This window comes from Muntiacus reevesi, chromosome 10, assembly GCF_963930625.1.
Source record: "Muntiacus reevesi chromosome 10, mMunRee1.1, whole genome shotgun sequence".
Classification (NCBI taxonomy): Eukaryota; Metazoa; Chordata; class Mammalia; order Artiodactyla; family Cervidae; genus Muntiacus; species Muntiacus reevesi.
This window is the reverse complement of record NC_089258.1, coordinates 7,562,196-7,569,418: the sequence shown is the minus strand read 5'-3', so window position 1 is coordinate 7,569,418 and position 7,223 is coordinate 7,562,196. Positions and strand designations below refer to the sequence as shown.

The 7,223-nt window shown below is 50.0% G+C and overlaps 1 long non-coding RNA gene across 3 annotated transcripts in view; it reads right to left on the bottom strand.

The window, feature by feature from the left end:
• Positions 1-2,087: 2,087 nt before the first annotated feature.
• The window catches only part of LOC136176481 (uncharacterized), a 16,362-nt gene continuing 11,226 nt past the window's right edge, over positions 2,088-7,223 (bottom strand). For all 3 annotated transcript variants that reach the window (XR_010664590.1, XR_010664589.1, XR_010664591.1), the window contains exons 3-5: positions 6,290-6,435; positions 3,466-3,557; positions 2,088-2,401 (exon numbers count right to left, since the gene is read on the bottom strand). This is a non-coding gene — a long non-coding RNA (uncharacterized lncRNA). The remainder of the gene's footprint in view (positions 2,402-3,465; positions 3,558-6,289; positions 6,436-7,223) is intronic.

Genomic DNA, 7,223 nt, shown 5'->3' with positions numbered 1-7,223 from the left:
GCTCTCAGCCTTTATCATTACAACATTTTCTCCTGTGGCTTGTCTTCTGATTTTCTGTGAATTCAGCTGTGTCTGAAATTAATATCATAACCCTTTTTTGTTGTTGTTGTTACCTGTATTTGCATGTAATGATATTTGTTCTGTTTTCTATTTTTTCCTTCTCTGCCACTTTCAATCTGTTTGAGGAGCACTATTTTACATGTGTCTCTTACACATGGCACTAGTTAGGTTTTATTTTGTGATTTCATGAGCTGTTTCTAAAGAGCGAGGTGATCAGGTCAAAGTTAAAGAAAGCTTTTAAAGCTCTTGACCTCATGGCCAAATAATTTTTTCACTGGTTGGACTGCTTTGTCCTGTTACCAGCATTTAGAAGCAAGCCATCTCTCCACCATTGTCAGCATGACTATTACACTGCTGCTTAAATATTTAATAGGTGAAAATGGGACCTCATTGTTCTTTCATGCTTTTCTTGGCTTCATCTAATTCTATTTTAAGTAAATAAAGATGGAAGAAAAAAAGAAGTTAAAATGAAACATTCCTTTTCAGATATCTTCAGTGAGATTAAAATGGGTGGTGGTGTTTCTTATTCCAGATTTCCAAGACATTGGACAAATCTTTCCACAGGCTCCTCAGCTCAGGCCTTGGATCTCTGCAGGAGAAAGTGTCCAGGTTTCTTTCTTGTAGCCCTATACCATGCTTTCTTCCCTCTGAAGTGAATAGGTAAAGTAACAGAATAGGAAGATATTGGGTCTGAAGCTAGATTGAATTGATTTAAATCTCAGCTCCATCTCTGCTGCTTACTAGCTGCGTGTTCTCTGGCAGTTACTCAACCTCTCTGTACCTTGGTTTCCTGAGGTAACAATTCTCCAGGGTAACAATGACTATAATAGTAAATATAGTAACACCTGTTGGGGTTGTTGTGCAGAATAGTTAATTTATGCAAAACACCCAGACAGGATTGCTGTTGGCTCTTCCTCTGGGAAACACACGGTTTCCACTTCAAGTACGGTGGTTTTGGTGGAAGCACGTCCTTTTTGCAAGACCCTGCTCTCTTAGCCATTGCAATTAGTCTTAGGCCAGGGGCAGGCTCCTCACAAGAACAGAGCCAATCACAGTCCTTTCCTGGGAACTGAAGCTGGGACATGAGAAGAGAAGCCTTTGGTGCCTTTCTGATAGGGAAGCTCCCACAGTGTGAGACCCAGGCTCCTGGCAGCTGTGTTTCCAGCCTGTGAAGGGAGCCCGGCTTTGAGAGTCAGGCTAACTGACCAGTGGAGAAAAGTTGACATCAGAAATGAAAAGAGACTGACATTACTGGAACCCTTGGTTTTGGCTGTCTCCAAAGGCACTTTATGGGCCAATAAAATACCCATTTTCTCTAAGATTGCCCTCATTGAATTTCTGTCACTTGCAATCAAAAGAGTCTGAGTACATTTCCTAAGGCTTTAGGACAGTATAGATCGTGGAGTCTCCTGTCTGTCCACCTCTCTGAAAAGCCCTCCCTAAGACAGACAGACAGACAGACAGACAGACACACACACACACACACACACATTCACGCACACGCAGTCACGGCAACTCCCAGCCTCTAGACATGAACTGGTGTTCTTTCCCCGCCTGCACTGCCCACACAGACCTTAGCTTCTCCACACACACCAGAGACCGCTGTGTTCATGCCTGGCCTACGGAACTGCACTTGCTAAACAGGATGTTATCCCGGAAATCTGTGCCCTTCTCTGTACGCCCCTTGTTCTTTTTTTTCACTGCCCTATTCAGTAACTTCGCAAATATCTAATGAGCACCTGCCAAGAACCATGTCAGGCCTGGGGCCCCAGAGAGGCAGCAGACAGTTCCTGCTGTCAAGGAGCTGCAGGCCACGGGGGCCATCAGGCTGTCAGAAGACAGCTCCAAGAGAGACGGCGGGGCGAGTGTGGAGCAGATGTTTCTGCCAAGTGCCGCGGGAGCTCAGAGGGGGCTCTGTCGCTGGCTGCCAAGGATTGACTGCTGAGACTCTGCTCTATCTGCCTCCAGCTTCTCCCCACCCCAGCCCACCCTGCCACTGCTACCAGAATGTCTCCCCCAACAGCTCAGTTCAGACTGCCTCTGCCCCCTTCCCAGGCCTGAGCCCACAAGCCTTAGCCTGGCAAGACCCTAATCCAGATATTACCTCAACCTACTTTCTCAGCCATGTTGTTCCCTGGTCCTCATTCAGGAAACCCACCCATGGCAGGTCACTCACCTCAGTCACATGTGTCTGTGTTGCCTACCTCGGTGTCTCTGCTCAGCCTGCTCCCTCTGTCTCCCATCCCTACGAGTTGTACACACCTTCCAAGGTGAGGGATGGCAAATGTGTGCCTGCTCCAATCATCTGGTCACCGTGTTGAGATGGATTCTGTGGACATACCTGTTTTCAGTGAAAGAGGAAGGGATCAGGGACTTCCCTGGTGGTCCTGTGGCTAAGACTCCAAACTCCCAATGCAGGGGGTCTGGGTTCGATCCCTGGTCAGGGAACTAGATCCCACATGCCACAGCTAAGACCTGGCACAGTCAAATGAATAATTTTTTTTTTTTAAAGAAAGAATAAGGAATCAGTCAGCAAAATCAGTCATGGGCACCAAATTGGGTGTGTGCTGGGGCTGGGGATTGGGGAGAGGTGGAGGGTTGGAGGGAGTGGGTGGTGAAGAACAGCACTCCTGGGGTGCAGGCGCATTATGGTCCAGGTTGAGGTCTTATGGATTGCCCCATCCCCATGAAGACTCCCTTGCTCCTTCAAGTGAAATTAACCTCTCTTCTGAATTGTTATAGCCTTCTCTCTGTGCCTCAGTGAGAGCATAGATTGCTCCTACCTTTTTATGGTACCTCTGCTTTTTTTTTTTCTATTTGAGAGGACAGATGGTACCCTATGGAGTATGGTACAAGGGAGAAATTCAAAACACATTAACCAAACGGATGGAAACCCGGTTGGTTCCACATGATGGAAACGTGTGAAATGCTAAGATAGATATACAAAGAGCCGCAAGGGGCCTGTCCCGAGGGGCCGACCTTCCCCACAGCCCGGGCAGACCGGAGGACTGTTACAGTTCCGTTCTGACTCCGGAACCAATGTCCGGCACTGCTGCTTCTGCGTGACCTGCTATCTTCTGGGCATCTGTGACCACTGAGCTCTGAGCTCCCAGCTTCTCTAATTCATCCCCTGACTCAGTAAACCACGGTTGATGCCTCCTTGGCATCCTTCTCCTCCCGTGCTCACCGTTAGGGGCCCAGGGACAATGTCCTGCCTTCCGTCTTATCGCGGGCTGGGAAAGAGTGGGGCAGAGGTGGTGGAAGGATGGAGATCTGAGTCACAGGATTCAAGGAGAAGTGATATGGGCCCTAAGATAGGAGCAGAGAGGGTGCTGAGGAGGGATAATAGTGGCTTCTGGGGTGGGGTGGAGTAGGGGTGGAAGCTCTTGACACACTCATACCCACCAAATTTCCTCTTCCTCCACGCTCTGCAGCACGTCACGGCTGGGTTGCCTGATTGTCACTGCAAGCTCTGTGCGCCCCAGTTCCCAGGGGGCCTGTAAGGATGGAGTGAGGAAACATCTAAACAGGCTCAGAGCCTCCTACCTCTCCCTGTCCCACGCAAACACTCAGGCTCAGGAGCCCAGTCCTGGTGACCACTCCAGGCCTGAGAGCTTCCAGCCACTCCTGGACTCTCTCGAATCTCCTTAGCGGCTGTTCACACCTGGGATTCTGGGCCCAGGAAACCATCTGGGCTCCTGAGCCACATGGGGGCCTGTCCCCAAATTATTCTCGGGGCTCCGGGATGACTAGCAGATTCACTCGGGCTGCACCCTCACCCTTTGACCCCTCCCTGCTTCCCACTCCACACACGTTTCAGCTGGAGACCCAGCTGAAGAGCCTTGCAGCCCTGTTGGCAGGAGACGTGCTGGCTTGAGAGCTGCCTGGAGGGGAACGTGGCAGATCACATTTCTTCAGCTCGTGCCAAATATTATTCAGACGCAGCTTTTCAGACAGACACAAATTGCTCATCCAATAAACACAGAAGGGCTAATCCCAAGACATTTATCAGAGTGGGGAAAGATGAGAGAAAAGGGAGACACCAGAGGCCTTTGAGAGCTGGCCTGGTGTGGCTGGCCTGAGGGGAGGTGCAGGCACTCCCAGGGTTTTCTCCTTAGAGGACCTGAAACCCAGCACCAGGGGATTGGAGTTTGCTTTCACTGTGACACATAAAGCCAGCATTGGTGTGTACACTTCCCAGAACACAGTGGCGGAAATGAATGCAGACCAGGGTGCCTCCGTGGGGAGTCGGCCCCCATTTCCAGTTGTCGGGGTCGTGGGGATTAGCCTTCTGCAGGGACTCTGTCACTTCTCAACCAGGCACGTATAGTAAGCCCTCAAGGCGTGCTGTGATTGTAGGCAAAGTTTTCAGGAGACGACACTCCTGGACCAGAATTTCTTACTTCTGGCTGACAAGCGTGACAGCACAGCTGCTGAGAAACAGGTTGATAAACTCAGCCGACCACGATGGCCCTGGACTGGAGACACAGGGGGCCTCCATCAGTAACCAGCGGGCTGGCCAAGCCCTTGCGGTCCTTTGCTCACCCCTTTCTGTGTTCCTCTTTAGGGATTCTGCCCAGAAATGAAAGCAAGCAGGCCGTCCTCTGACACCCCGTCTTGGAACTCAGGGAGGGGAGGTCCCAGTGAAGTCTCCAGAGACGGCCTGGGTCCTCCCACGGCCTGTGCCATGCCACTGGGACTCTGGTGTGTGCCCAGGGAGAGGTGGGCATGTGCCCATGGAGGGAGGAGGCACCAACTAGATCGGAGTGAGGGCGCGGGAATAATTGCCAGCATTTATATAGTCGGGCACTGTTCTTACTTTTCTCCCAACACCATGGCACAGCAGATTACTATTATTGATACCATTTTTCTGGTGAGGCACTGAGAGGTTAGCTAGTTTGTCTAAGCTGACCCAGTTCGTGAATGAGAGGCTTTAGAATCTGTGCTCTTACCTCGCCATGCTGCCTACAGGCCCAGGTGATTTTCAGAAATCAGCTTCAGAAACGCCAGTTGTGTGGGAGTACTTAGGAGAGTAGGGTTTGGAGGCTGGAGCCCCCAGACCTGGGATGGCGCCTCTAAGGCCCAGTGTTAATGCAGGTCTCCGAGAACCTGGGGAGTCTATAATTAGGCTGATTAACCCTCTTAGTTTTCTAAGAACTGAGAGGGATCTTGGAATGTTGATTTTCACTTTTAATACTGGAATGGCGGTTCAGTGCTAAAGAATCCACCCACCAAAGCAGGAGACCTGGGTTCAATCCCTGGGTCGGGAAGATCCCCTGGAGGAGAAAATGGCAACCCACTCCAGTATTCTTGCCGGGAGAATCCCATAGACAGAGGAGCCTGGTGGGCTATAATCCATGGGGTCACAAAGAGTCAGACATGACTTAGCAACAGACTTTCATGTTCATGGGCAAATAGGGGGAAGTTGACCACCCTGCCTGTAACATAAGGGCTGGTCTTGGATTGCTGTCAACAACTTCAGGTCCAACCTGCAGGCTACCTTCCCCTCACATTCCCAGGCTAGGGAATAACAGAGTGGCGTGCTGACTGGGAAGAGGAGCAGAATAACAACCAGCTAGCAGCAGCTCTTCCCAAATGCTTAGGAGGTACTGTGTGCTTAGTCATTCAGTCGTGTCCGACTCTGAGACCCCACGGACTATAACCCACCAGGCTCCTCTGTCCATGTGGATTCTCAGGCAAGAATTCTGGAGTGGGTTGCCATGCCCTCCTCCAGGGGATCTTCTCAACCCAGGGATCAAACCTAGGTCTCTTGAATTGCAGGCAGCTTCTTTAACCATCTGAGCCACCAGGTAAGCCCAAACTTAGGAAGTTTGGACTGTAATGACAGGCAGCAATAAAACAGGGACACCTCAGCCATCAGAGCTTAGTGGGAACAGGTGTCCTCTGGCAAGGCCAGTCTTACACAATTAGGAAGACTGGGAAATTCCCAGGGGAGGGCTGGCAGACAGCCCTAGTGGCTCCCAAGGAAGCCCGGGCAAGGCCCCGCCCACCCAGCCTGCCAGGAGCAAGTTTCTATTCTGGTTCCTGAAACTTCATTCCTGCCGGGAATGGCCTCTCCTCTACCCACCAGCCCAGTGACCCACATTGACCTGTGTGCCTAGGCTAAGCATCTCTTACCCTTCTCCCTCTCTAGTTTTGTCCCTGCTTGGTACCTGACCTATTTGTCAGTCTCTTTGATTGTAAAGTTTGAACTTCACTCGTGCAATACCTGCAAGATTCCAAGAGAAGGAGAAAGGCACAGAATCCATTGGCAGAAATGCTGCTGGGTCTCGGAAGGGACAAGAATGGGGCAAGAAGCCTCAGGAATGTAGGCAGAGCTCGCTTTTCACTTCTGGGCCCACTTCTCTTTGTGGTCTGTAAAATAGAAGACATTGCAAGAGTTCATCCAGCTGCTCAAAATAAATTTGTTTCCTGCCCAAATGAAGTCAATCCAAGACACTGAGAAAACGTCCAAGTGAGATTGCGCAATCCCTGTCAGAGGTTTTTGGAGGATGAGTGCAATAGGAAGAAGTTTGGAACATTGGTCATGTGCAAATGATTTTCCAGTTTTGAAAAAGGAGGGGTGGTGGTCGGTTTCTGTTACTTCAAACAGATCTAAGGGGGTAAAGGGAGGGGGGATTTGCCAGTTCCCATTACTGATGAGTCTGGGGCAGTCTGATATGGCCATGGCGGGCACACTCCTACCTCCTTTTCAGCTTCTCAGGCAGGCTCTTTCCATGTGGTAGTTTTAGGGGGTTGAATAGTATACCCCCAAATTCATGTCTACCCAAAACCTCAGAAAAGATAATTTTTTAAATAAATAATTTTATTCATTCATTTATTCTTGGCTGTGCTGGGTCTTTAACAAAGAGTGGCTGTGTGGGCTTTTCTCTAGTTGTGCTGAGTCAGGGTTACACTCTAGTTGCAGTGTGCAGACTTCTCACAGCGATGGATTCTCCTATGGAGAATGAGCTTTAGGTATGTGGGCTTCAGTAACTGTGGACCTCTAAGGCATGTGGAACCTTCCCAGATCAGGGATCGAACTTGTGTCTCCTGCATTGGCAGGCCAATTCTTTATCACTAAGCCACCCAGGAAACACTCAGAAAAGATTTTTTAGAAATAGGGTCTTCACATATTCAATTGGTTAAGGCAAGATGAGGTC